Genomic DNA, 8,126 nt, shown 5'->3' with positions numbered 1-8,126 from the left:
TACATAAAATATATCATATGTAAAATTGTCCTTTTATGTGAAATTCAATTTTCAATAAATTCATTTGTAATGGAAGCATCATAAATTTATCTCGGATGATATCAGGGTAACATTTCGTCAGAAATAATTTTGTGCGGTCCAGTGTCATCATCCACGATGGTGCAGCTGGTCTTCTTTCCTACAAAAACAGAACAAACAAAAGGCCGTTGTGTTAGGTGCTTCTGGCAAGCTTCTTTTTCTTCTGAAGACCTTCAGTGATCTTCTTATCATCAGGATCATCTGTATTCATACTACGACGGCAGATATCAAGGAACCACCTTCTCCTTTCCCTTTTAGATTGTCCGCTATTTTCTTTCTCATCGCCATCTAATCGTTCATCCTAGAGCCACTTTAAAAGACAAGCAATGCACAAGGATTTGTATGGATGATGATGATAACTCTCGCACATCCTATGTCTTTCACTCTCACTCTCCGAAATGTTTCCACAACGTTCTCCTCTCATTCTCAATATTTCCCTTGCTCACCTTTCGCACTCTCTTCCTCGTTTTCTCTAACGGGATAAATCACACATTGGGGCTCTTTGTCTAAGCTACACTCTTTTAGTCTATGTTGCAATTGTCGATGTGTGACTTGCTGTAATAATTAGAACTGGCATATATCTCTCTCTTTAAATTTGCTATCGATCACAAATAGACGGTAGACCCACTCACCTACTCGATTTTCGTCCCTTGAACCAAACACTTTACCAACTCTTATTATGTCTATTAAGTCTCACACAGTCATTCTTAGCAGTAGTTGTGCTTCATTTAGTGATCCATTTCTTACTCTCATCTTTGTTGACTCATTTTTGTCTAGCATGTAGCAAGTATCAAGCATCCAAACCTCCAGACGGAGAATGCCCATATCCGGGTGGATAACCATATTGATATCAGTCCTGTAACAACCAATACAAAATGTAGGGCTAAAAATTGAGTTTCTTAATCTGTTAGGAACTAGTTTTCTCTTAGTGCATTTAGAAAGAAATTAAACTATAATATTAAACCCTATACTAACTAAACTCTCTTAATGTAATGGTACAAGACAAGGAAAACCATGTATTAAAACATAGACAATAGGACTTCTACAGGATTTAATGTTTGTTTTGGATGGTTATCATTGGTCTATTTTCATCCAAGTATTTTGGGTGCATGGGTAATTCAGCCAATTTTGAGTTCTCAATAAATTTTTAACTGCCAAATTATCAAGCAAGGACATGCATTAAATATTCTCGCGTCGCAGATATCTCCGCTTTGCGTGCATGAGATTACGTCCCTGCAGGACAAAAACTATGTGGCTGCTGGAGACACTCCGACACACTTTCTATTTACACTTTTCTTACGTCTCAGACACTTCATCTGGAGGATAGTTTCCACTGATAGCAACGTCCCTTGAATGTACTTATCACGGAGTGAGACCGTGTTTCGAAGTGAAAGCCGAAACGAAAACTTATTTCTGAGTGAATAGAAGGAGATCATGAGTAGATTGAGTTCTGCGATCTATCAAAATGTGTCACTCTCTCATTTTGAGATGTGACAGAAGGGATGAGAGGGTTTTATAAGAGCTAAACAAGGTACAGCTGGACACTACTACAGTCCAATCTCTGTGTAGCCTCCTTCCAAGCTACCTTGTATGTCCCACCTGAGCTACAGCCATGTCAGTTGTCACCTTTAAAGTAATGCTTAGGTTCCTCTTTGACCCCACTCCTGCACTACTTGCCATCATGGTGTGGCTCAAGGTATATGGAAAAGCAGCTATTTTGTCTCAGAGGATAAGGTCAGAGTGCACATAACAGACGAGCAGAAAAAATTAACTAAAAAATAAATTCAATGTGGAACAGAATTTTTTCCAGGGGCTTGGAATTGATGACAGTAATTAATTGATATTATGGACATTTGTTTGAATTTATTACACGTCAAGAGAGTTATCTGCTTCGAAGTTGAGCAATGACATATATTCACGCTTTATTCTTTATCCATCTTTTTTGCTTGGTTTTCATGATCATTGTTTCTTAATGTATGTCTTTATATATGAACTAATTTCTCAGTCAATGTCCCTTACCTTCTTTACTTTGAAGCCTAGAGCTGGAGGACGGATGACATTTCGTCATCCGTCTGTTCAAAATACGTTATCCATCATCATCCGGAGCGATGGACGGATGACTGAACAAAGACAACAGAAGTGTAAAATATGTCATCCATCTCTCTCTCTCTCGATAATTCTCTCTCTCTCTCTCGCTCGATCATTCCCTCTCCTTCTCCCTCTCTCTCTCTCGATCATTCTCTCTCTACCTGTCTCTCTCTCGATCATTCTCTCTCTCTCCCTCGATCTTTCCCTCTCCTTCTCCCTCTCTCTCTCTCTCGATCATTCTCTCTCTCTCAATCATTCTCTCTCTCTCCCTCGATCTTTCCCTCTCCTTCTCCCTCTCTCTCTCTCTCGATCATTCTCTCTCTCTCAATCATTCTCTCTCTCTCCCTCGATCTTTCCCTCTCCCTCACCCTCGCTCTCTCTCGATCATTCTCTCTCTCTCAATCATTCTCTCTCTCTCCCTCGATCTTTCCCTCTCCTTCTCCCTCTCTCTCTCTCTCTCGATCATTCCCTCTCCTTCTCCCTCTCTCTCTCTCGATCATTCCCTCTCCTTCTCCCTCTCTCTCTCTCGATCATTCCCTCTCCTTCTCCCTCTCTCTCTCTCAATCATTCCCTCTCTCTCTCTCTCTCTCTCTCTCTCCCTCTCTCTCTCCCTCTCTCTCTCTCTCGATCATTCTCTCTCTCTCTCTCGATCATTCCCTCTCCTTCTCCCTCTCTCTCTCTCGATCATTCCCTCTCCTTCTCCCTCTCTCTCTCTCAATCATTCCCTCTCCTTCTCCCTCTCTCTCTCTCAATCATTCCCTCTCCTTCTCCCTCTCTCTCTCTCTCGATCATTCCCTCTCCTTCTCCCTCTCTCTCTCTCAATCATTCCCTCTCCTTCTCCCTCTCTCTCTCTCAATCATTCCCTCTCCTTCTCCCTCTCTCTCTCTCTCGATCATTCTCTCTCTCTCTCTCGATCATTCCCTCTCCTTCTCCCTCTCTCTCTCTCTCTATCATTCTCTCCTTCTCTCTGTTAAGAAACGTGAGATGCCCCGTAACCAAGAAGATAGAAGTAGAGAAGAAGAAGAGAGAATGGGCATCTCACGATCTTCATCAACAAGCCATTTAGGCTGAAACAAAAGAGAGAAAAGGAGATAGACGGGGATAAGAGGATAGACAGGGCGACGGGCGGAGCCGCCGCCCTGGGAGACGCAATTTAGTAAGAAAAGCCTCATTGATCTAATGTATTACACAGTTATTTTTAGGCCTTAATATGACCGTTGTGCGATTGAATGTTGTTGATCCTCTGTTGAGAAATATCAAGTCGACCGTTGTACTGCTATTTTGAAATAGCAGCAGTCGACCGTTATCAGCAGTCGAACGTTATCCGCCTCTTCAGACTGGTGCATTGTTATCTCCTTAACACTCTCTCTCTCTCGATCATTCCCTCTCCTTCTCCCTCTCTCTTCCTCTCGATCACTTCCTCTCCTTCTTCTCTCTGTCTCTCTCTCTTGATCACTCATCTTCCTCTCTCTCCCAATCGCTCCCTCTACCTCTCCTCCCTCTCTCTCTCTTGATCTCTCCTTCTCCTTCTCCTTCTCCCTCTCTCTCTCTCACTCTCTCTCTCGATCACTCCCTCTTCCTCTCTCTCTTGATTGTTCCCTATCCTCTCTCTCTCAATCGTTCCCTTTTCCTCTCTCTCCCTCTCCTTCTCTCTCTCGATTGCTCCCTCTCCCTCTCTCTCTTTCTCTTGATTACACTTTCCTTCTCCCTCCCTCTCTTTCTCTCTCTCTCCATCGCTCCCCCTCCCCTCTCTCTCTTGATCTCAATGTACTTCATCATCTATTTGTCCGTTATCCGTTCCGTTTTCTGTAACAGATGAATAACGGAACGGGACTCATGACGGACTTGTGACGATGATGAAACCCAGACGAATGACAGAATCAGACAAAAACCAAAATGCCCCGGATGGATAACTGAACGTAAGTCCATCCGTAAGAAGGAGAGGGAGGGATCTTCTCTATTGAAAGATAATTTTTTGATGTTAACTATAAATTGATGATATCTTTGATTTTTTTCCCAGGGATTTCTTGGGTAATCAGCTCCCTAGCAAACAATCAATTTTTTTGTATTTCTTCTTCTTTTTATTCTTTGATTTCCTTCCTAAAGTCGTGCCTTGTCGCTTTTTCTTTCTTTCCTCGTGGGCAGAAAGCACAACAACTGCATGTGTTGCGTGATTCCACTGTGTTTTATGCACTTGACTGGGTGGACAGTTGACCGAAAGATGATTTAGATTCCCCCAACCAGATGGCGGCCGGCGTGCTTATCTTGTGTGACAACACTTCAGAGCAAGTGGCTCTTCTAGTCGGGCAGCTATGTGACTTCCAGAAAAAGCGTCACTTTTGTGTAATATCCTATGGTCTCAATGCCCTAAAGGCTTTCAGTGTTTGGTTACCATAGCATACTATTTTTACGATAGCTTTTTCTTCTATCGTCCATGATTGAATCAGTCATTGGATGTGTCACCAAAGCCCTAATAGCAAAGGTCGCATGGGACATCGTAGCTGAAGATTTTGCATCATAAATAGAAGCTCGCATTCAAGAACTACAAGGAAACTACATACCCAGACCAAGGTAACCAAACACTTAAAGAATATGTTTATCAGTTTTATGTTATAAGTAGTGCACTGGCAGCCTCAGGAGAAAGAGTCAACCAGCGCTCGTTGATACGAGCACTCCTTTGCAGTTGGGTCCTCAATATGCCCCTGTCATCACAACCGTACGTACGAATGCACATCCTGCCTTTTGAGATAGTACTTTCCCATTTGAGGGACCATGATGCCATGCTTATTCAGCATCAAGCTATCAAGGAACCCCAATTCCCAGCCATGGCAAATCAGACTCAAGTAGCTCCAAATAACAACACTAGTCGAAGAAGAGGTAAAGCTGACAACAACAATCAAAGTCGTGGTGGTTTTCGCAGGAACAGTGGGCGTGGAGTTGGCAGAGCAAAGAAAAATGCAAACGGTTGTCAAGCTCCAAGATGTCAGATATGTTCCTGGATGGGTCATCGGGCACTTGAATGTTATGATAGATTCAATCGATCATTCATTTCCACAAGATCCACAGGCAAATCAAACTTCTTTTGCTGACAACCAAAGCAACTACAATCGACCAACTTCACAATTCGATCGTCATCAAATGCTGCCTCCGCAAGCTTACAGCACTACCTTGTTGATTTCACCGTCTTCGTCACGCTGGTATCCAGATAGCGGAGCTACTCCACGTAGCAACAGATCCCAACCTTTTGATAGATCCTCAAGTCTACTCGGGCAATGATAAACTCTACATAGGGGAGGGATCAGGTTTGTCCATCCACTCGGTCATGATTCTCTACACACCCTCAAGATCACTAATGGTTCAAAGTATATTACATGTACCATCTGTTACTTGTTCTTCTATCTGTAGGCAACTTACTGCTGATAATAACATTTTTGTCAAATTTCACCCTAATCACTACCTTGTTAAGGATTGCTACAACAAACACGTACTTCTCAAGGGACACATTGACGCTAGGATGTATCACCTAAACATAATGAGTCAACCACGCCCATACATCGGCGAACGATGGCCACCTGATATGTGGCATCAACGTCTTGGACACTCGTCCTTTATTATTTTGCATCAAATGATTTCACGTTTTGGTTTACCTTCAAGTCAACTCTCAAAACCTTATGTTTGCTCCTCGTGTGCCTTAGTTAAAGCACACAACTTACTGTTTTCGTCATCTTCTACTAAGTCTGTAAACCCCTACAACTCCTTCACTCGGATTTGTGGGGTCCGGCTCCCATTATGTCACACTTGAATTTATCCTATTATGTAATTTCATTGGCAATTACAATAGATATACATGGTGTTATCATTTGAAGTCTAAAAATGATGTGTTTTCTACGTTTCTTCATTTCAAATCTTTGGTTGAATGTCCTTTTTCCACAAAAATTCTCTCCTTCCAGTTGGACTGGGAAGGTGAATTTCAAGCACTCCACAAGCATCTTCATGCCTGTGGTATTCACCATCGGGTCTCTTGTCTGCATACCCCACAGCAGAATCGCACTGCTGAACGTAAGCACATGCACATAATTGAAACGGCTCTAGCACTTCTCACCCATGCCTCATTTCCGCAACACTACTGGGATGAGGCTTCAGCTACATCCATGTATCTTATCAATCGCATGCCATCTCCTGTGTTAGAGCAACATTCTCATTACGGACGTCTTCTTCAAGGTACACCTGATTTATCATTTCTTAAAACATTAAATTTTCTTTGCCTCCCAAATTTACGAGCATATGATACTAACATATTAGTGATTAGATCCGACCCTTCTGTTTTTCTTGGCTACAGCGCCCATCATCACGGATCTTGATGCCTCTCCCTTACATCCGATAAGCTCTAAATCTCCCGTGATGTTCTATTTGATGAAACAATTTTTCTGTATCGGCATTTGCTATCCACGACACTCACCACCCACTCTGCTAGTATTCTTAGACATGTTCCACTTGCATTGGCCTCGTTACGTGTCCCCTGACCCTCACAAATACACACTTCAACTTCTCCTCATCTACCCGCTTCTTCCCCCAGTCCTTCTACCACCCCCTCAGCACCCAGTCTAGCATGATTCACAACCTCTCAGGCGTCTACCCCTTCACCTGACATAACTCCCAGCACCCCATCTTTCCCTCCAGCCGCCTACGTTCTTCCTTCGCCTTCTCCAGCCTCATCCTCTCCTACTCCCCCCTATCAAACTCTCAGTTCTCTCTACTGCCTCACTCACCATCTTGCCACCACAGACCCACCTGCCCACTATCTCCCATGTCAACCGCACCCTCTGAACCACTCTCTTACGCCCAAGCTTCCCAACATCCATCATGGGGTACTGCTATGCTATCTGAATATCATGCTCTTTTATGCAATAATACTTGGGTTCTCGTACCGCCACCTCCATCTTCTTCCACCATTCTTAGTTGCAAGTGGATTTATCAGCTCAAGCTTCATTCTGATGGCACGTTGATCGCTACAAGGCACGCCTTGTCACTCAAGGCTATCGCCAAACTGCTGGGATTGATTTTCAGGAAACGTTCAGTCCCCTTGTCAAGGTAACCTCTATTTTTTTGCTCCTCTCTATCGCCGTCCCTTGTCATTGACACATTCACCAATTGGATGTCTCTATCGCCTTCCTCCATGGTGATCTGCATGAAATTGTTTATATGCGTCAACCACTGGGTATTCATGACTCCCAATTTCCATCTCATGTGTGTCTCCTTAGAAAATAACTCTCCAATTTAAAGCAGATTCCCCGTGCCTGGTTCATTAAACTCTAAAAATTTCTTATTCACCTTTGTTTCACTTGTTTTCACACCGATTATTCTCTTTTTTAAAAAATAACGTCCACTACTTCTCCCTATCTTCTTATCTATGTGGACGATTTTTTAGTCATCGGCTTGGATTGTCGAGGAGTTAGGGATCGTCTCTCCAATCTACATCAGGCTTTTGCCATACGCGATGGCCGCAACTCACTCCTCATACACATGGTCTCATTCTTTCTCACTCTCACTATATCACCACTATACTTCGCCGTGTCAACATGTTGAACTGTAATCCTATGATCACCTCGACACCCACAACTACCTCTGCAGGCACAAACAAATCCTGTGATGTAACTCTGTATAGACAAATCGTTGGATCATAGCAATATCTAACAGTTTCCCGTCCAGACATATGTTATGTTGTCGACAGAGCATCTCAATACATGCAAAATCCGTTGCCCACACACTAGAAGGCGAGAAAGCACTTATTACGCTATCTTAAGGGAACACAACACCTAGGTCTAATATTTTATCATAATTCTAACTCCACCTTAAACTTATTTAGTGATGCAGATTGGGCAGGAGACGTCAATGATCGCCGGTCAAGAAGCAGGCCACTGCTTCTTGGAATCTCAAGCTCAATCTTGTTCCAGTCATGC

This window comes from Wolffia australiana, chromosome 14 (assembly GCF_029677425.1).
Source record: "Wolffia australiana isolate 7733 chromosome 14, ASM2967742v1".
NCBI classification, from domain to species: domain Eukaryota; kingdom Viridiplantae; phylum Streptophyta; class Magnoliopsida; order Alismatales; family Araceae; genus Wolffia; species Wolffia australiana.
This window is presented reverse-complemented; position numbering follows the sequence as displayed.